The sequence below is a fragment of the Microcaecilia unicolor genome, chromosome 6 (assembly GCF_901765095.1).
Source record: "Microcaecilia unicolor chromosome 6, aMicUni1.1, whole genome shotgun sequence".
NCBI lineage: Eukaryota > Metazoa > Chordata > Amphibia > Gymnophiona > Siphonopidae > Microcaecilia > Microcaecilia unicolor.
In genome coordinates, this window is record NC_044036.1 from 248,671,920 (window position 1) to 248,692,064 (window position 20,145).

The following is a 20,145-nucleotide window of genomic DNA, read 5'->3' on the forward strand; positions in this document are numbered from 1 at the left end:
CTCGAGCCAACCACAAGGTCCCTCAGTTCTGTTCCAGGCTTCAGGCCAACGGCAGACTGGCATCGGATGCCTTCCTCCTGGACTGGGGGGAAGGTCTGCTGTATGCTTATCCTCCCATACCTCTGGTGGGGAAGACTTTGTTGAAACTCAAGCAAGACCGAGGCACCATGATTCTGATTGCTCCCTTTTGGCCGCGTCAGATCTGGTTCCCTCTTCTTCTGGAGTTGTCCTCCGAGGAACAGTGGAGATTGGAGTGTTTTCCGACCCTCATCACACAGGACGAAGGGGCGCTTCTACATCCCAACCTCCAGTCTCTGGCTCTCACGGCCTGGATGTTGAGAGCGTAGACTTTGCCTCTTTGGGTCTGTCAGAGGGTGTCTCCTGCATCTTGCTTGCTTCCAGGAAAGATTCCACTAAGAGGAGTTACTTCTTTCTATGGAGGAGGTTTGCCGTCTGGTGTGACAGCAAGGCCCTAGATCCTCGTCCTACACAGACCCTGCTTGAATACCTTCTGCACTTGTCTGAGTCTGGTCTCAAGACCAACTCTGTAAGGGTTCACCTTAGCGCAATCAGTGCATACCATTACCGTGTGGAAGGTAAGCCGATCTCAGGACAGCCTTTAGTTGTTCGCTTCATGAGAGGTTTGCTTTTGTCAAAGCCCCCCGTCAAGCCTCCTACAGTGTCATGGGATCTCAATGTCGTTCTCACCCAGCTGATGAAACCTCCTTTTGAGCCACTGAACTCCTGCCATCTGAAGTACTTGACCTGGAAGGTCATTTTCTTGGTGGCAGTTACTTCAGCTCGTAGAGTCAGTGAGCTTCAGGCCCTGGTAGCCCAGGCCCCTTACACCAAATTTCATCATAACAGAGTAGTCCTCCGCACTCACCCTAAGTTCTTGCCAAAGGTTGTGTCGGAGTTCCATCTGAACCAGTCAGTTGTCTTGCCAACATTCTTTCCCCGTCCTCATTCCTGCCCTGCTGAACGTCAGCTGCACACATTGGACTGCAAAAGAGCATTGGCCTTCTATCTGGAGCGGACACAGCCCAACAGACAGTCCGCCCAATTGTTTGTTTCTTTTGATCCCAACAGGAGGGGAGTGGCTGTGGGGAAATGCACCATATCCAATTGGCTAGCAGATTGCATTTCCTTCACTTACGCCCAGGCTGGGCTGGCTCTTGAGGGTCATGTCACGGCTCATAATGTTAGAGCCATGGCAGCGTCGGAGGCCCACTTGAAGTCAGCCACTATTGAAGAGATTTGCAAAGATGCGACGTGGTCATCTGTCCACACATTCACATCTCATTACTGCCTGCAGCAGGATACCCGACGCGACAGTCGGTTCAGGCAGTCAGTACTTCAGAATCTGTTCGGGGTTTAGAATCCAACTCCACCCCCCTAGGCCCATTTTTATTCTGTTCCAGGCTACACTCTCAGTTAGTTGGATAAATTGTTAGGTCAATCTCAGTTATGTCCTCGCCGTTGCGAGGCCCAATTGACCATGTTTGTTGTTTTGAGTGAGCCTGGGGGCTAGGGATACCCCATCAGTGAGAACAAGCAGCCTGCTTGTCCTCGGAGAAAGCGAATGCTACATACCTGTAGAGGGTATTCTCCGAGGACAGCAGGCTGATTGTTCTCACAAACCCGCCCGCCTCCCCTTTGGAGTTGTGTCTTCCCTTGTTTGTCTTGCTACATATGGGACTGACGAACACGAGCCGGTTCGGGCGGGAAGATGGCCACGCATGCGCGGTGCGCATCGGCGCGCGAGGGTTAGCAAAGGCCTTTGCTTGTAAAGTGTTCCGATTGGAGGGGCTGCCGTGTTCGTCACCCATCAGTGAGAACAATCAGCCTGCTGTCCTCGGAGAATACCCTCTACAGGTATGTAGCATTCGTTGATAGGCTCACCCTATCTCCTCTTTTATCTAACCTCCTTGGTAAAAGGAGTGGAGGGAGTGTGGGTGCAGGGAGGAGGGAAAAAAGATGTAAGGGGGGGACATACATGGAGGAGTGGGGAATGGAAAAATGGCAATAGAGCACATGGGATAGAAGGGGATGGAGAGGAGAGGGGGACATGTTGCTCAAAGATGGGTATATCTTAATGTTGTATTTAGCAGAGAACGGAAGAAAATGATTTGTTACTTTTACTAGTATTTTTACTGCTTATAGAATCTGGCTTTCTTGGGAGGGGATCAAGGTGACTGCAGTACAGCAGGGGCAGGGCAGGCCGGGAGCTTGGATAGAGGAGCTTACATGAGGCGGACACGAGTTAGATTCCCATGGGGACGGGAGGGGCGGGGGGGAATAGGTTAGAGTCCAGCAGGAATGGGTTAGATTTCTGTCCCTGTGCAACTTGGAGAGCCATTTCCAATTCTGCGGTATACCACGTCCCCCACCAGGGGGCTCTTGCAGTCATCGTGGGCGCATTTCTACCGCTGACCTGTTAAGGCACAGATGTGACACAATGGAAACATGAGTTTACCGTGCACCCTAACAGGCAGTACGGGCGGGAAAAGAGTCCACATGGGGGGTGGGGGGACACGACTTTCATAAGCCTGAAATCTGAGACAGGGCTGAAAGTTTTCATAGATTTGGGAGTGATCGATGGATATTCTTTAGTTTTATTGATAAAAGGGTACGGGGCTGTGTTTTCTCTGAGGACAAGGAGGCCATAATTATCACAATTGGGTAACGCAATTCCGCGTTGCCTGTCCAGAGCTCTTAACAAGCTTCAAAAGAGCTTTGTGGAGCACGAGCCACGCTCTACTCCGCATGCGCGAGTATCTTCCCGCCTGTCACAAGAGCACTGTTACCAGGTCATCAGCCATTTTTAGGCCTTGACCTCAGTCGGGTTCTCCCTTATTTTTTCTCTGGTGCCTTGCCCCTTTTTCTGGCACCATCAATCTGATTTGGCTGTGAAGGTTTTCCCTTCCATATCCACTAAAGTTCCCACTGCAATCGGACCATCTCTGGCAAGGACCACCCATTCTTTGTCTTCAGTGCCTAGGGCCTGACCATAGCCCTTCTAATTGTGCCCTTTGTCTTTCCATGAACAAAAAGACCCAGGTGGCCAGAGAGTCTCAATGGGAACTTTTAAACCCCTCTTTCTCACTCCACCCCCTGCCAGCGGGGAGCCCCTCAGTGATGGGCGCCTGCCCACCGCGCTTTGCTCGCTCCCTGCTGGCACCAGCGCGCATTCCCATCGGGGCATGGCGCCATGTTATAGTCGGCTTTATGCACCCGCGGGACACTGCGCCTTGCTTTTCGATGAAGAAAAAGACCCGGGTGGCCAGAGAGTCTCAATGGGAACAGAGTTTTGGAGCCTGGTTTGGATCCTCAGCGTCTACCCAGACCTCAAGTATTGCATCGGGAGCATCAGTTTGTATGGCTGCTGTAAGGTACTTTTATATCCGATAATCACACACAAAAGCAAATATTCTGGACTTGTTTGCTCAGGGAGTATGACAGTACCTAACTGGCCCTTCATCTTGCTAGATGTACCAATGAAAGCAACAATGCTACAGATGAAATATATATTAATATTTATTAGGTAGAAAAATAATATGGCAAATGCAAAGCTAAATTTACAAAAATAGATTTGTGCTACCAAAAATGGATTGTCACCAAAATATATACAAAGAAATATGATTTGCCAAATAGACTATCTAAATAAGTGATCACACAACTAATCACAATACTGATATCCTACTGATTATGAAAACTTACATCACTAACATGTCTTGTGCAAAATACACACTTAGCAGCTAATGGTTCACTGACCACCAGTCCTGAAAACCAATCTGTCACAGATAAAACCATGGACTAACTATTCCCTGACCCATAGGTAGTATTTCCTGCTTATCTCTTACCCTGTAGTCCGTATTGCAGACTTCCAATAGTAAAGAATCGGATTCCTCCTCTGAGACCCAAGCTGAAGCCCCAGCGAGTCTCAATCCAGGAATAGTCCAAGGTCTGTATTCTGGATACCGATAGCACAGTCTTTGCGTGTATTGTATCTAAGCTAATCTTGTCAGTTTGTTACAAGGTATGCAGTTCACTGGTGTTTAGGAAATCAGGCTCTCTCTGAGCCATCTATCTCAAACAAGTCTTCTGGTCTTCTCCCTCTCTTCCTTCAGTCCAACATTGGCATCTTTCTGGGTCAGATGATACCTCTCAACCAATCACAGACGGTGCAATAATGTCCAGCCAAATTCATGATCACTTCATGGTCATAGAGAGGCCTATGTTATAGCAAAGAAACTGTTATCAGACGGCAAGCAAACCTCCCTGATGGATCCCATACTCCTGGAGCCATCTGTGTCTCTCTCCTCTGCTCTTCCCAGGATATAACTGGCGCTAGTTTGCAGCAAACACCGTGTCCTTGGATGAAGTCATCTTGGTATGCCCAGCAGTAATTTTCCTTTTGTGAAAAGCTGGTTTCTGATGGTTAAAGATGTATTCAGGCCACAGGCTGTAGAATTCTTTAGTTATAAGAGAATGGTTCAGGCTTGTATAGGCCCTAGACCAGCAACGGTGAGATAAGTAAATGCTCCTATACTGCCGGACCCATGGACACTGCGAGCAGCTGTGAATAGAGTGTGTTTCCACCTGCCAGGGCGCCAGCTGCTGTGCAGGACCCTGGGACCAATCTGCATCAGACCCGACACCGAGGCAACTTGAGGATTCGCTGTTGCCCTTGTCGACACTGAGGACCCTTGATGACCAGCTTTGGGCGAAGGCCAAGAAGCATCGGCATTGATTCCCCCTCGATAGATGGTGCCAGGAGCTCTGGGGCATCAAGGGATTCTGCACCCGAGAAGTGTCGGCGCTAGGAGGATTGCTTCCCTTCTATTCAAGAGGTGCCAGTGCATCGGTGTTCCAGCAGCCAGGACCAGCCTCCCATCTTGACCCCAGCGGTTCTGCAAATTGTCTCCGCACCAGTGCCCCTGCCTTTCCTGATATTGGCCTTTGATGAGCACATCTGGTCTTGATCCCTGTGCAGCTGGCTGGCTTTATGCAACAGAGTACATCAGCATCGGAAGTGCTTGCGCCTCCCCTGCCTCCCCATTGCAGCCCCACTTGGCCCCTTTTTACCTCCCACCAGTGGGGTGTCCATCTTGGATATGCCCTGAATTGATGTCGGAAGCCTCCAAATTGCCCACCAAGCACTCATTACTTCAGCTCTCAGCATGATCAGGTACTTGCAGAGGAACTCTCTGCCCCTCTGAAGGCCCATGCGGTTGAACCCATCCCACCAGGGGAAGAAGGGAAGGGATTCTATTCCAGGTACTTCCTTGTGCAGAAGAAGACAGGGAGGATGAGTCCCATCCTAGACCTAAGGGCCCTGAACAAATTCCTGGTCAAAGAAAAGTTCAGGATGTTTCCCTGGGCACCCTTCTACCCATGATTCATGAAAAGGATGTATATACACATGTCCAGATACTTCTAGCCCACTGGAAATATCTATGATTTTGGATGGGAGCACATCACTTCCAGTACTGTGTGTTGCCCTTTGGCTTGTTGTCATTTCCAAGGGTAGTCACCAAATGTCTAGCAGTAATCGCAGCATCGCTACGCAGACAGTCCATGTGTTCCTGTATCTCGACAATTAGCTGGTGAAGTGCACATCAAAGGACGGTGCTCAGGAGTCCATGCAGATGAGTATTTGAGTGCTCAAGCAACTAGGGTTCATTTTAAACTACCCCAAATACCATCTACATCCTGCCCGATGTCAGAGCCATTGCTGCATCCATAGCCCATTTGAGGTCACCCTCCATTGAAGAAATTTGCAAGGCTGCGACGTAGCCTTCAGTCCACACATTCACATCTCATTACTGTCTTGAGCAGGATACCCGACTCGACAGTCTGTTCGGCAGACAGTTTTGCAGAATCAGTTTAGAGTCTAGAATCCAACTCTACCCCTCTATTCCCGTTGTATTCTGTTCCATGCTACACACTCAGTTTGTATATTGTTTCAGGTTAATCTGAGTTCTGTCCTTGCTGAGGCCTAGTTGACCAATGTTCGTTGTTTTCGGTAGCCTGGATGCTAGAGATACCCCAATTGTGAGAATTATGGCCTGCATGTCCTCGAAGAAAGCAAAGGTACTTATTAGCAGGTATTCTCCGAGGACAGCAGGCTGATTATTCTCACAAGTGGGTAACCATGCTCTCGTGGCAGGCTGGAAAGCACTCACGCAGTGGAGCGTGGCTCATGCTCCACAGAGCTCTTTTGAAGCTTACTAAAAGCTCTGGACTGGGCAACGCAGGATCACGTTACCCAATTGTGAGACTATAAGGCCTGCTGTCCTCAGAAGACTTGCTACAGATAAGTATCTTTTCTTTCTCACCCTGTTTAACCTGATAGCACAGATGGCGTTCATTCTGCCTCCAAAAAGAGCGTCTCGTGGAACTAAAGGTTTGGGTAGTGCTGCTCTGGGAAATAGAGTTTAAGAAAAGATACAGATAAGCAAATGACCATGCCTTCTAACTCTCCTTTAGGAAAACCATCAGCCCAACCAAAAAGTTACAGATAAATAAACTTTTTCCTTTTTAAATGCTTTATTTTGTTGTAGCAGTGTTACACTAAAAAAAAAATACAAAAAAAAAAGTTTAAGTAAAGCCACAAGTAAAAGAAATAGCAATGAAAATAGTCTTCAAAACCCATGGCTTTTGGGAGCTTGCTAAACTTCATGGGCAGAAAATTTAGAGAACCTATGAAGCAAATTGCCAGCGTGTCAACTCCTTACCGCCCTGTGAAGATAAACTCGTATCCATAATTTCCTGCAACGTTTTCTAACATTGGGTGAATCTTTCGGATTTATCTGATTTACTGTGATGTATTCCTTACTTACTGGGCAAAGGTTTTTTCCTTGTGTTGTAAAGCTTTTACTTTATATTTAAAAAAAAAGAGAGAGAGAGAGAGAAACCTCTCTGCTTTGTCAAACTTGGATTCCAACTTCTCCCTGTGAGTTTGTAACAAAAACTGGGCTTCCTGTTTCCATCTTATCCTCCAGTAAAGAAAGTCTGTCCCCATTCTGGGCCAGTTGCTGAGATAAATTCTGACTAAAAGCTATTAACTTCCAAATTTCTTCCAAAGTAAATCCAGCAAGTCTTACTGGGTTCAAAGTTAAAGCAGATATGTGAGGGACATCTGCCTTCCCAACAGGAATGCTAATGCATGACAGGAAATAGCACACCCTCTAGCCTGCAACTTTGCCTGCTGTGACCCTACTTCCTCAGAGGTGGACTCGCAGAAAAAGGGAAAGGAATGATGTCAAAATCCTATGCCAAGAGCTGTTGACTCCCTTAATCATGGCCATTGCATTCACCAGAGGATCCTGCTCCTTGGAGGTCAGTGATGTGCTGTGCTCAAGGAGAGTCAATACCATTTCTTCTCCAGTGCATATCCCCAGTGAGCCATACCCAGTCAGTCTTCCATACCACAAAGGCATCCATAGTAGAAATGGGAGTTGAAGAGGAGTTATGGGCAGTTACTGACAAGGAGCTCAGCCTCCCTTTCTGATTTATAGGCATGACTAACGTAAGAAAGGGAGCTAAAGAGGACATGTCAGACGACCCTCGGGGAGGAATGCTAGCTTTGGCCTAACCCGTGGTAAGCCTTTCCTTGGCTGAGAGGTGCCCAGGTCTACCACCGGCTGTCTTTCAGGTACTGTGGAGGACTTGCAGCTCATCTGCATAACCTTACAGCCTTCTCCGGGGTGACTCCCAGGTCCATTCCGATCCACTCAGGGCCTCCGCTCTAGGTGCGGCATGCAGTGCATTTTTTTTCTTTCCATTTATTTTTCTCCCAGTTTATACTTCTTTGAAAAAGTAAAATATCGATTCACTTCTTTTTTTTTTTTTTTAATTTTTATTTATTGATTTTAATTATAATACAAACAAATCAAGTTTGTAAGGCAATACAGAAAGTTATTGAGGAAAAAAAAAATATATATATATATATTCCATTTAAACATACATGTCAAACTTATTTATCTTATCTCTCTTCCTTAGACCACCATAAGATAAGGGGGGAGAGTCCAAACAAATTTAAGGAGAATTATTACTCTAAAAGAGAAGGGGAAAAAAAAAAAAAAACTTAGCACAAATTGGCATAGTCCTGATTTTACTTTCTCTTAATTCTTACTTGCTGATATCAATCGTTCTTCCTGTTCAGCTGGATGGATTTTTAGCGTCCAGAAAAACCTTTAGCTGGGATGGCTCAAAAAAAACGTATTTAATGCCAGACATACGAATTATACATTTGCATGGATATGCCAAGGTAAATATTGCACCCAGCGCTTTCACTTCATCTCTCAATGCAAGAAATTGCTTTCGCCTCTGCTGCGTTATCTTAGTAACGTCAGGGTAGACCCATATTCCATATCATCAAGCTGATCAATCCATAGACTGGTGGGTTGTGTCCATCTACCAGCAGGTGGAGATAGAGAGCAATCCTTTTGCCTCCCTATATGTGGTCATGTGCTGCCGGAAACTCCTCAGTATGTTCTCTATCTCAGCAGGTGGTGGTCACACACAGCAGCAGCTCTGGCTAGGCCTCCAAGCCTAATTTTAGGTTTGTTGAGTGCCTGGGGTTGAGGGCTCTTCTTGAGCAAGTGCAAACCTGGTGGCGCCAGGTCCCTCCTTTTCTCCCCCCTCCCGCTGGCTCCGTTAAAAAAAAAAAAAAATTTTAAACGTCCTTAAAGGCGTTTATTTCAACGTTTATTTAAACGTTTATTGCAGCTACTCACTGGGACACCAGGTCGTTACAGCTCGGAGCGGAAAGCAGGTAATTTTTACCTTTTTATAGCGGGCAGGGGGTTCCCCGATTGATCTCCACGTGGCATATGGCGTCGGAGGGCGAGGGCGCAAAGAGTCGCTCCCCGGATCGCTTAGGTGCTTCTAGAGGGGATGCGGGGGTCTTAAAGTCTGATTCGCCCTTGTTGGGTGACAGTTTCGTGACCGATGAGTGTCCCGGTCCTTCCTCCGGCGTGGCGGTTTTTCCCGCCATAAACGCCCATCCCCCGCTGCTCGCCTCCGCCATCTTGGCCGGCCACGCGGCTCGGACGGCTTCTTCGTGGGCCGCCCTTGAGGGAGACATTAATGCCATGGACGCCCTTAATTTGGGCGACGGCACCAAAGCGGCTAAAGTTAAGCGCCGTTTTTCCCGCGCGGCTCCTTCGCGGAGTGTCGCGCCGGACGCCATTTTGGATGCGCAGCATGTCTCTCCCCCGCTCTTGCGAGCGCCGGTTGAGGGTGCGTCTAGGGCTGTAGCCCAGGCTGCGAAGTGCACGGTCTGGGGGGTTTCTCCCCTGAGTTTGTTTTGCTGCTGCATCAGGCCTTCCTTATGCAAAACGCTGCCCCTGCTCCCTCGTTTGGTAAAGAGGTTGAGGTTCCCGGAGGTAAACGCCCTCGGGTTGATTCCCAGGCCTTGGAGGACCTTGTCTCCTCCGATGTAGATGAGGGCAGCGTATCTGAGTTCTCCCAACGGTCCTTTACGGATTCCTTGGAGGAGACGGATCCCCGCTCGGTTGGAGCAGATGACCCCTCTGCAGCGCGGCTTTTTAGCTCAGAGGATTTGCCCAACCTGTTAGTGCAGGCCATGGGCATTTTGAAGATTTCCTCTCCGGAGGACGTCTCTCCCTTATCCCCTGTTGGCTCTGCCATTATGCTGGGGACGAAACGCCCGCCTAGAACCTTCCACGTGCATGATGCCATGCACACCTTAATTTCGGCTCAATGGGATGTCCCGGAAGCGAGCCTCAAAGTGGCTAGGGCTATGTTCCGCCTCTATCCTTTGCCTGAAAGTGAACGTGAGGCCTACCGTGGATTCTTTAATCACTGCGGTGACTAAGAAAACGGCTTTGCCGGTGGAAGGTGGCACGGCCCTAAAGGACGCCCAAGACAGAAGATTGGAGGCGGCCTTAAGGTCGTCCTTTGAGGCGACTGCTTTAAGTTTGCAGGCCTCGGTTTGCGGTTCCTATGTGGCCAGGGCGTGCCTGACTATGGTGCAGTGGGCTTCCCCCTCGGATCATTCCTGGAGGGCTGATTGGCCGGCCCTGGAATCGGGCTTAGCCTATTTGGCAGACTTGCTGTATGATGTCTTGAGAGCCTCAGCTAAAGGCATGGCTCAGACAGTCTCTGCGCGGCGGTGGCTTTGGCTGAAACATTGGTCTGCTGACCACGCCTCTAAATCCCGCCTGGCTAGATTGCCTTTTAAAGGCAAGCTGCTCTTTGGGGTCGAGCTGGACAAAATCGTGACCGATCTCGGCACGTCTAAGGGCAAGAAGTTACCAGAGGTCAGGGCTCGGGCTAGTACTCGTTCCGGTACCTCCAGAGGACGGTTTCAGGAAGCCCGTCGGTACCGCCCGGGCAGGTCGGGCTCCTCTGCCCCCTCTTCCTTCAAGAGGAACTTCTCCCCCAAGCAGCATTCCTTTCGCAGAGACCGCCGTCCTGGAGGTGCTCCCTCCGGTCCTCCCCCAGGGTCTCGTACCCAATGACGGGGCCTTGGTCCACGCCCAGTGCAGATTGGAGGACGGCTGTCCTCGTTTCTGGGCGAGTGGACCACAATAACTTCAGACGCTTGGGTGCTGGAAGTCATCAGAGACGGCTACAAGCTAGAGTTCTGCCGACCCTTAAGAGACGGGTTTGTACTCTCTCCCTGCAAGTCTCCGGTCAAAGCTGTGGCAGTGCAGCAGACCTTGGACAACCTGATCCGCCTGGGTGCGGTCGTTCCGGTGCCAGAAAATCAGATTGGCAAGGGACGTTACTCCATTTACTTTGTGGTACCAAAGAAAGGAGGTTCTGTCCGGCCTATCCTCGACCTCAAAGGGGTCAATCGGGCCTTGAAAGTGCGGCACTTTCGCATGGAGACTCTCCGCTCTGTTATAGCGGCAGTGAAGGCAGGAGAGTTCTTGGCTTCCTTGGACATCAAGGAAGCGTACCTGCATATTCCCATCTGGCCTCCTCATCAACGCTTCCTGCGTTTTGCAGTCCTGGGACGACACTTCCAGTTCAGAGCCCTCCCTTTCGGGTTGGCTACTGCTCCGCGGACCTTTTTCAAAGTAATGGTGGTCATTGCGGCCTTCCTGCGAAAGGAAGGAGTACAAGTCCATCCTTATCTGGACGACTGGTTGATCCGAGCCCCCTCTTATGCAGAGTGCGGCAAAGCTGTGAACCGGGTGGTTGCTCTTTTGAGCTCCCTGGGGTGGATCATCAACTGGGAGAAGAGCCAGCTGCGCCCGACTCAGTCCCTGGAGTATCTGGGAGTTCGATTCGACACCCAAGTGGGCAGAGTGTTTTTGCCAGACAATCGGATTGTCAAACTTCAGGCTCAGGTGGACCAGTTCCGAGTAGCCTCTCCTCTTCGGGCTTGGGACTATGTGCAGCTGTTGGGCTCTGTGACGGCCACGATGGAAGTAGTGCCCTGGGCCAGGGCTCATATGAGACCACTACAACACTCTGTTGCAGCGCTGGACTCCGATGTCGGAGGATTATGCTGTGCGCCTTCCCTTGGACCCAGCAGTGCGCAAGGCGCTGAGCTGGTGGCTGCAGACAGACAAGTTGTCTGCAGGAATGCCTCTGGTGACCCCAGAGTGGATTGTCGTCACGACGGACGCCTCTTTGACGGGCTGGGGAGCCCACTGCTTGGGAAGGACAGCGCAGGGGCTCTGGTCTCCTGCAGAGGCAAAGTGGTCTATCAACCTCCTGGAACTCAGAGCCATTCGGTTGGCGCTTTTGGAGTTCATCCCGGTACTGGCGTTGAAGCCAGTACGGGTCCTGTCGGACAATGCCACTGCTGTGGCCTATGTCAACCGCCAGGGAGGTACCAAGACCGCCCCTCTAGCCAAGGAGGCTATGAGTCTATGCCAGTGGGCGGAAGCGAACCTGGAACAGCTGTCAGCGGCCCACATTGCCGGAGTCATGAATGTCAAGGCGGACTTTCTCAGTCGCCATACCTTGGAGCCCGGAGAGTGGCAGCTATCTGCTCAGGCGTTCTTGGACATCACGAAGCGCTGGGGCCAGCTGAGCCTAGATCTGATGGCGTCATCGGCCAATTGCCAAGTGCCGCGCTTTTTCAGCAGAGGACGGGACCCTCGATCCCTGGGAGTAGATGCTCTTCTCCAACAGTGGCCGACACAAGAGCTTCTCTATGTGTTCCCGCCCTGGCCCATGCTGGGCAGGGTGCTAGACCGGGTGGCAAAGCATCCAGGCCGGATAAACCTGGTGGGTCCGGACTGGCCCAGACGTCCCTGGTATGCGGACTTGATCAGGCTCTCAGTGGACGACCCTCTGTGGCTGCCAGTGGAGCAGGGCCTGTTGCATCAGGGTCCTGTGGTGATGGAGGATCCCTCCCCCTTTGGTCTTACGGCCTGGCTATTGAGCGGCAGCGTCTGAGGAAGAAGGGCTTCTCAGACAAGGTCATCGCCACTATGCTGAGAGCGAGGAAGCGCTCTACTTCTACTGCTTACGCCAGGGTTTGGCGTACCTTTGCAGCGTGGTGTGAAGCAGGTTCATTTTCTCCATTCACTGCTCCAATTTCTTCAGTGTTTGCATTCCTGCAAGAAGGTCTGGAGAAAGGCCTGTCGCTCAGTTCCCTTAAAGTCCAGGTAGCGGCCCTGGCTTGCTTCAGGGGCCGCCTGAAGGGTGCTTCCCTGGCTTCGCAGCCAGATGTGGTGCGTTTTCTCAAGGGAGTTAATCACCTGCGCCCTCCTCTGCACTCAGTGGTGCCTGCGTGGAATCTCAATCTGGTGCTAAGAGCATTACAGAAGCCGCCTTTTGAACCCTTGTCGAGGGCATCTCTGAAAGACCTGACGTTGAAAGCAGTCTTTTTGGTGGCTATCACTTCAGCCAGAAGAGTTTCCGAGCTCCAGGCGCTCTCTTGTCGAGAGCCTTTTCTGCAGTTCACTGAGGCAGGAGTGACTATTCGCACAGTGCCTTCCTTCCTGCTCAAGATTGTTTCTCGCTTCCATGTGAATCAGCAGCTCTGTCTCCCTTCCTTTCATAGGGAGGACTACCCAGAGGAATACTCTGCTCTTAAATATCTGGATGTGAGACGAGTCATCATCGGAAGTGACCAATGATTTCCGGAAATCGGATCATCTGTTTGTCCTGTTTGCAGGTCCTCGTAAGGGTCTGCAGGCTGCTAAGCCTACAGTGGCAAGATGGGTCAAGGAAGCCATTGCAGCGGCTTATGTGGCCGCGGGGCTATCCAGCTGAAGGCTCATTCCACTAGAGCTCAGGCGGCCTCGATGGCAGAGGCCGGGTCCGTCTCCTTGGCAGAGATATGCAAGGCGGCAACTTGGGCATCGGCCCACACATTCTCCAAGCATTACCGCTTGACTGTGGCTGCTCGGGCGGAGGCCCGGTTTGGAGCTTCAGTGTTGCGGTCAGGGATTTCTATGTCCCGCCCTGGGTGAGTACTGCTTCGGTACATCCCACCAGTCTATGGATTGATCAGCTTGATGATATGGAAGGTAAAATTATGTATCATACCTGATAATTTTCTTTCCATTAATCATAGCTGATCAATCCATAGCCCCTCCCAGATATCTGTACTGTTTTATTCTGGTTGAATTTTAGGTTCAAGTTTAGTCTTCAGTTACTTCAGGAGGACTTCGTGTTCAAGTTTTTTCACTTGGATTCTTCAAGAGTTGAGACGAGTTTGTGTTACAGTGAGCTGCTGCATTCCTCTCCCCTCCGTTTTACGGTGCTGGATTGAGACTTAAATTCTGCCAGCACTCCCTCCCGCTTCGTGCGGCTGTAGGGCAGCTTTGTACCCCTCCCGCTTCGGCGGTGTTAGGGTCAGTCAGCTCCTCCCACGGTTGCGGTTGCAGGATAAGCCAGATCCCCCCGCATCGGCGGGTGTGGTGTCCCTCCCCCGCTCCGCAGGGATGAGCTGGACGGATTCCCCTCCCCCACTTGTGTGGGGATGAGCTGAGTTAATTCCCCTCCCCCGTTTCGGCGGTGGTGAGCTGGGCAGAGTGTCCCTTTGTGGGTGTAATTCTCTAAGTGCTGAGTCCTGCGGATGGAGCTTTGATATCGACATACTGAGGAGTTTCCGGCAGCACATGACCACATATAGGGAGGCAAAAGGATTGCTCTCTATCTCCACCTGCTGGTAGATGGACACAACCCACCAGTCTATGGATTGATCAGCTATGATTAATGGAAAGAAAATTATCAGGTATGATACATAATTTTACCTTTTCTGCCCACAAAACAGGGCTGACGAATGTTTAAAGTACATTTTCATAATCATATTCAAATGCTGTTCAAAAACCATAGATATTATAAGGGTCCCTCTTGAAGTTATTTCTATCATTGAGTCTTCCAGTAATGCTGTTAAGTTCTGAATATCTATTGCAGGGGGTTGAGGTACTTCTCCTTGCTTTTGCACTTTAGGTAAATAATAAACCTTATTACAAGGTGGAATATCCGCTGGGGAAAACTTCAAAATCTCCTGCAAATATTTTTTGAAAAAGTCTCGGGGAGTCAAAGCTGGTGAAATAGGAAAATTCAACATTCTAAGCGTGAGGCGTCGGTTGTGATTTTCTATCTGCTCTATTTTACGAGCAGTGAAAACTTTATCCTTCACAAGAGAATCAACAGTTGACTTAACCATTTTTATTTCTTCTTTTACTGTGGCAAATTGAGTAGCAGATTCTCTTTTAACTTCTTCATGGGATTATGACATTAAAGTCAACTTACTTGCAATCGTGGAAACTTCTCTTGTAGATTTAGCCACCTCAATAGTCAGTCTCTGAAGCGCCATCCAAATAGCTTCCATTGTCACCTCCTGGGGCATTTCCAGCTCCAGTGTATTCTCAACCGCTGTTCCAGGGGAGAAACCGCCAGATAGGGACAAGTCATCGACCACATCGGTTCCCGCTTGATCCCCTAACTCCACTCTGGCTCCTGCGGGACAAGGAGGCGGATTCAGCGTCGGCGGCGATAAGGTAATATCTAGGCCCCTGGCCAACGTCGCTCCTTCGTTGTCGGCCAACGCGGGGATCGCCGAACCGGTATCGAGTGGTAAGCTTCTCACGAAGCGGTCTAACGTCTGCTGGTTAGGGGACGACGTTAGTGCAATTGGCGGTTGCACTTTTGTCGTCCCCTTTCTTTTAGTATGGGGCATAGTAGGAATCGAGGAAAAAAGTCTTAAGAATTACCCGCAAACAATTCGAGAGCTTCCGTGAGCACAGCTAGGACGCCATCTTGCTCCTCCCCCCCAACAGCGTCACCCAAATATCGATTCACTTCTACTCATTCTACACAACTCAGGATTTTATAGACCTCAATCATATCTCCCCTTAGCTGTCTGTCTTCTAAATTGAAGAGCCCTAAACTGTTCAAACTTTTCTCAGATGAGAGGAGTTCATTCCTTTATCCTCAGAAGCTTAGCCGAGATTGGGAGGTGGGGCTGGTGTTTGGGAGGCGGGGCTGGTGCTGGGCAAGACTTCTACGGTCTGTGCCCTGAAAATGGCAGATACAAATCAAGGTAAGGTATACACAAGAAGTAGCACATATGAGTTTATCTTATTGGGCAGTCTTGATAGACCATGCAGGTCTTTTTCTGCCGTCATCTACTATGTTACTACGTATGGCTCCAGTACACTTTTTCTTCTTGGTACTGTCCCTTCCTAATCTGTTTCTCCATCTGAAACCACTGTACTGCAGGAACACATTGTCCGCCCTCTATATTCGTCATCTCACCATCTCTTTTTTCCTCTTCCTTTTTCTCAGCTCTCAACCTTCAACATTTCCTTCCTTCCATTCATCCATTTCCTTTCTATCTGAGTACATCTCGCCTTCGTCACTGTCGTCATACCTCTCCTACTCTTCTCCGTACTCTCTTGCTCCTTCTGCTCTCCGCTGGGGACATTAATCCCAATCCTGGTCCTCCACATCAGCTCTCATCCTATTTGTGCGGGTCACACCGTGATATCTCCAATCTAATTCCTGTTCCTCTCCTCCCCCCTTCTTCCCTGCCTTTCTCTTGCGCTCTGTGGAATTCCTGCTCTGTCTGTAACAAACTTTCCTACATCCATGACTTCTTTATCTCTCGTACTCTCCATCTGCTTGCCCTAACTTGGCTTTACCCTGAAGACTCTGCTTCAGTCGCGGCCCTATGCCATGGAGGTTATCTTTTCTCCCATACTCCTTGCCCGGTTGGCTGCTGAGGTGGTGTCGGGCTACTGCTTTCACCCTCTTGTAGATTTCAACCTCTTCTTCCACCTCAGTCTCACTGTTTGTTTTTTTCCTTTGAAGTCCACTCCATCCTTCTATTTGCTCCTCTGCCTCTCCGAGTAGCAGTCATTTATCGACCCTCCGATAAGTCCCTTTCTTCCTTTCTCACTGACTTTGATGCCTGGCTTTCCTTCTTTCTTGAACCTTCATCTCCTTCCCTCATTCTTGGGGATTTTAACATTCATGCTAATGATCCCTCTGACTCTTATGCTTCGCAGTTTCTTGCTTTAACATCCTCTTTCAATCTTCAGCTGTGCTCCACTGCCCCCACTCACCAGAATGGCCACTGTCTTGATATTGTCCTCTTCTCAAACTGCTCACTCTCCAGTTTCTGTGCCTCAGCTCTTCCCCTCTCTGACCATCATCTGATAACTTTCACACTTAAACACCCTCCTCCCCAGTCCCGTCCAATCTTAACCAATACAGTTAGGAATCTTCAGGCTATTGATCCTTCTACTATGTCCTCTGGTGTTTCAAATCTCTTCTCTACCACTATGTTATCCAAGTCTGTTAATGAGGCTGTCTCTTCCTATAATACTATTCTCTCCTCTGCTTAGGATACTCTCGCTCCTCCCATTCCCCGTTATGTAAAACGTACCAAACCCCAGCCTTGGCTGACCTCTAGAATCCGCTACCTACGTTCCTGTGCCCGCTCTGCCGAACGCATTTGGCTGAAATCCCGTTCCCATGCTGACATCATACATTTCAAATTCTTGCTGACCTCCTTCCAGTCTGCTCTTTTACTTGCCAGACAGGACTATTACATCCAGTTGACAAATTCTCTTGGCTCAAACCCTCAATGTCTCTTTGCCACACTGAACTCTCTCCTCAAAGTGCCTTCACCTACAACTCCTCCTTCACTTTCTCCCCAGACTCTGGCTGAGTACTTTCATGTTAAGGTTCACACGATTAAACTTGAATTCTCAACCAGGTCACCTCCACCTCTCCTTCCCTTAGTCCATTCTCTCAACCCTCCAACCCCTGCCTCCTTTTCTTCCTTTTCTGAAATCACTGAAGAGGAAACTACACATCTTCTTTCCTCCTCAAAACTAACTACCTGTTCCTCTGATCCTATTCCCACCCATCTACTTAACACTATCTCTCCTACTATCATCCCTTTTGTCTTTCATATCCTCAATCTTTCACTTTCCACTGCGACTGTTCCTGATGCCTTCAAACATGCCGTAGTCACACCACTCCTTAAAAAAAACCTTCATTGGACCCTACCTGTCCAACTATCACCCCATCTCCCTCCTCCCTTTCCTATCCAAGATACTTGAACGTGCTGTTCACCGCCATTGCCTTGACTTTCTTTCATCTCAAGCTATTCTTGATCCACTTCAATCTGGCTTTCGCCCCCCCCCCCCCCTTCATTCAGCTGAAACAGCGCTTGCTAAAGTCTCCAATGATCTGTTCCTGGCCAGATCCAAAGGTCTCTATTCTATCCTCATCCTTCTCGATCTATCTGCTGCTTTTGGCACTGTTGATCACAGCCTACTCCTTGGTACGCTGTCCTCACTTGGATTTCAGGGCTCTGTTCTTTCCTGGTTTTCTTCTTATTTCTCCCAGAGTACTTTTAGTGTATACTCTAGTGGATCCTCCTTTACTTCTATCCCACTGTCTGTTGGTGTACCTCAGGGATCTGTCCTGGGACCTCTTCTTTTCTCCATCTATACTTCTTCCGTTGGTACTTTGATCTCATCCCATGGTTTTCAGTATCATCTTTACGCTGATGACTCCCAGATCTACCTCTCCACACCAGAAATCTCAGCCGAAATCCAGGCCAAAGTATCAGCCTGCCTGTCTGACATTGCTGCCTGGATGTCTCAGCGCCATCTAAAACTAAACATGACCAAGTCTGAGCTTCTTATCTTCCCCCCCTAAACCAACCTCTCCTCTTCCCCCATTCTCTACTTCTGTGGATAACACTCTCGTCCTTCCTGTCTAAACAGCTCGTAACCTTGGGGTCATCTTCAACTCCTCCCTCTCCTTCTCTGCACATATTCAGCAGACTGCTAAAACCTGTCACTTCTTTCTCTATAATATCACCAAAATTCGCTCTTTCCTTTCTGAGCACACTACCAGAACCCTCATCCACACTCTTATCACCTCTTGCTTAGACTATTGCAACTTGCTTCTCACAGGTCTCCCACTTACCCATCTCTCTCTCCTCTTCAATCTGTTCAAAATTCTGCTGCACGACTAATATTCCGCCAGTGTTGTTATGCTCATATTAGCCCTCTCCTCATCACTTCACTATCCGTTTCCGCATACAGTTCAAACTCCTCTTATTGACCTATAAGTGCATTCACTCTGCAGCTCCTCAGTACCTCTCCACTCTCATCTCTCCCTACACTCCTCCCCAGGAACTCCGTTTACTGGGTAAATCTCTCTTATCTGCACCCTTTTTCTCCACTTCTAACGCCAGACTCCGTTCCTTTTATCTTGCTGCACCATATGCCTGGAATAGACTTCCTGAGGCAGTACTTCAAGCTCCATCTCTGGCCGTCTTCAAATGTAAGCTAAAAGCCCACCTTTTTGATGCTGCTTTTAACTCCTAACCCTTATTCACTTGTTCAGAACCCTTATTTTATCATCCTCACTTTAAAATTCCCTTATCTCTTGTTTGTCCTGTTTGTCTGTCCTAATTAGATTGTAAGCTTTGTTGAGCAGGGACTGTCTCTTCATGTTCAAGTGTACAGCGCTGTGTATGTCTAATAGCGCTATAGAAATAAGTAGTAGTAGATGTCCTCCCTCAGGGTGCCATCTTGGATTTTCCAAGGACCAGAAGGTATAATTAGACTGTAAGCCCTTTGGCAACAGGGAAATGTTTAATGTACCTGACTATAACCGACCTTGAGCTACTAGTGAAAAAGAGAGCTAAATAAAGATTTTAGATGGCAAAGAAATTGAGGGCTGTCCATTCTGGACCTCAAACTGTTTTTGCAGAAGGAAAAATTCAGAATGTTTTCTTTATTATTTTATGTTTGAAGACAGGATTGGCTCTGCACACTGATATCTAGGATGCCTACAAGCAAAAGAAACAATCCTAGATGCCACCATACCACTAAGTCCTTAACTTTCTTCAGCATACACGTCATGCCTTCATCACTAGGGACATCTGGTAGTGCCATATGATGTTGGCTCCTAATGGGCTCTTCAGAAGCATAGGCCTTAAATCAGCAAAGAAGGTTATACAACTTTTCCAGTTACTAGGGTTTCTAATAAATTTTCAGAAGTCTCTATTGTGATTTGTTTATTAAAAATAGGTGGTACCTTGGACACAAATCAAGCAAGAGCCTTTCTGCTGGAAGATGATGTATGCCCTCATTTCTCATGTCTTTGTGCATACAGCACTCAGTTACAGCCAGGGCTTTTCTTCAGATGCTAAATGGTTGCAGATCTCCATGCTGTGACTTTTTGACCATCTAAAAATACATTAACAATAGGACTAATAAGAAGATTAAAGTGTGGACTTCATTCCTAGAATCTAACAGCTGGATTACGCAGTGGACTCTTAGCTGCATTACAATGTTGATAATTGGGACTGGATACCACTTTCCCAGTATTCTCTTGTAGTGGATGTACTTTCTTGCACTGTCAATTACTTGAAAGGGGGAGAGTGGGGTTGGGGTCGTTTCATTTCATTGTTTATTTGCAATCTGGTTTAGTATTTTCTGGTTTGTAAAAAATTCAGTAAAGATTTAATTTTTAAAAATAGGACTTAGTACAGTGGAAACTACAATCTCTGCCTCTCATCTGTTCTTTATCCACCACCTCAAATCTATCTAATGCTCCACTGGTGAATCTCCACAGTCGACTTCTCTACTGGAGTTCATTTATGAATTGGTTTCAGTCCCGACTACAGGTGCGTCAGCACTGGGCTAGAGAGCTTGCATACTC

General features: G+C 48.7%; 1 protein-coding gene across 1 annotated transcript in view; it reads left to right on the forward strand.

Moving 5' to 3' along the window:
* Window positions 1–20,145, forward strand: part of ARRDC1 (arrestin domain containing 1) — a 221,975-nt gene that overhangs the window by 169,663 nt on the left and 32,167 nt on the right. The window lies entirely within an intron of this gene.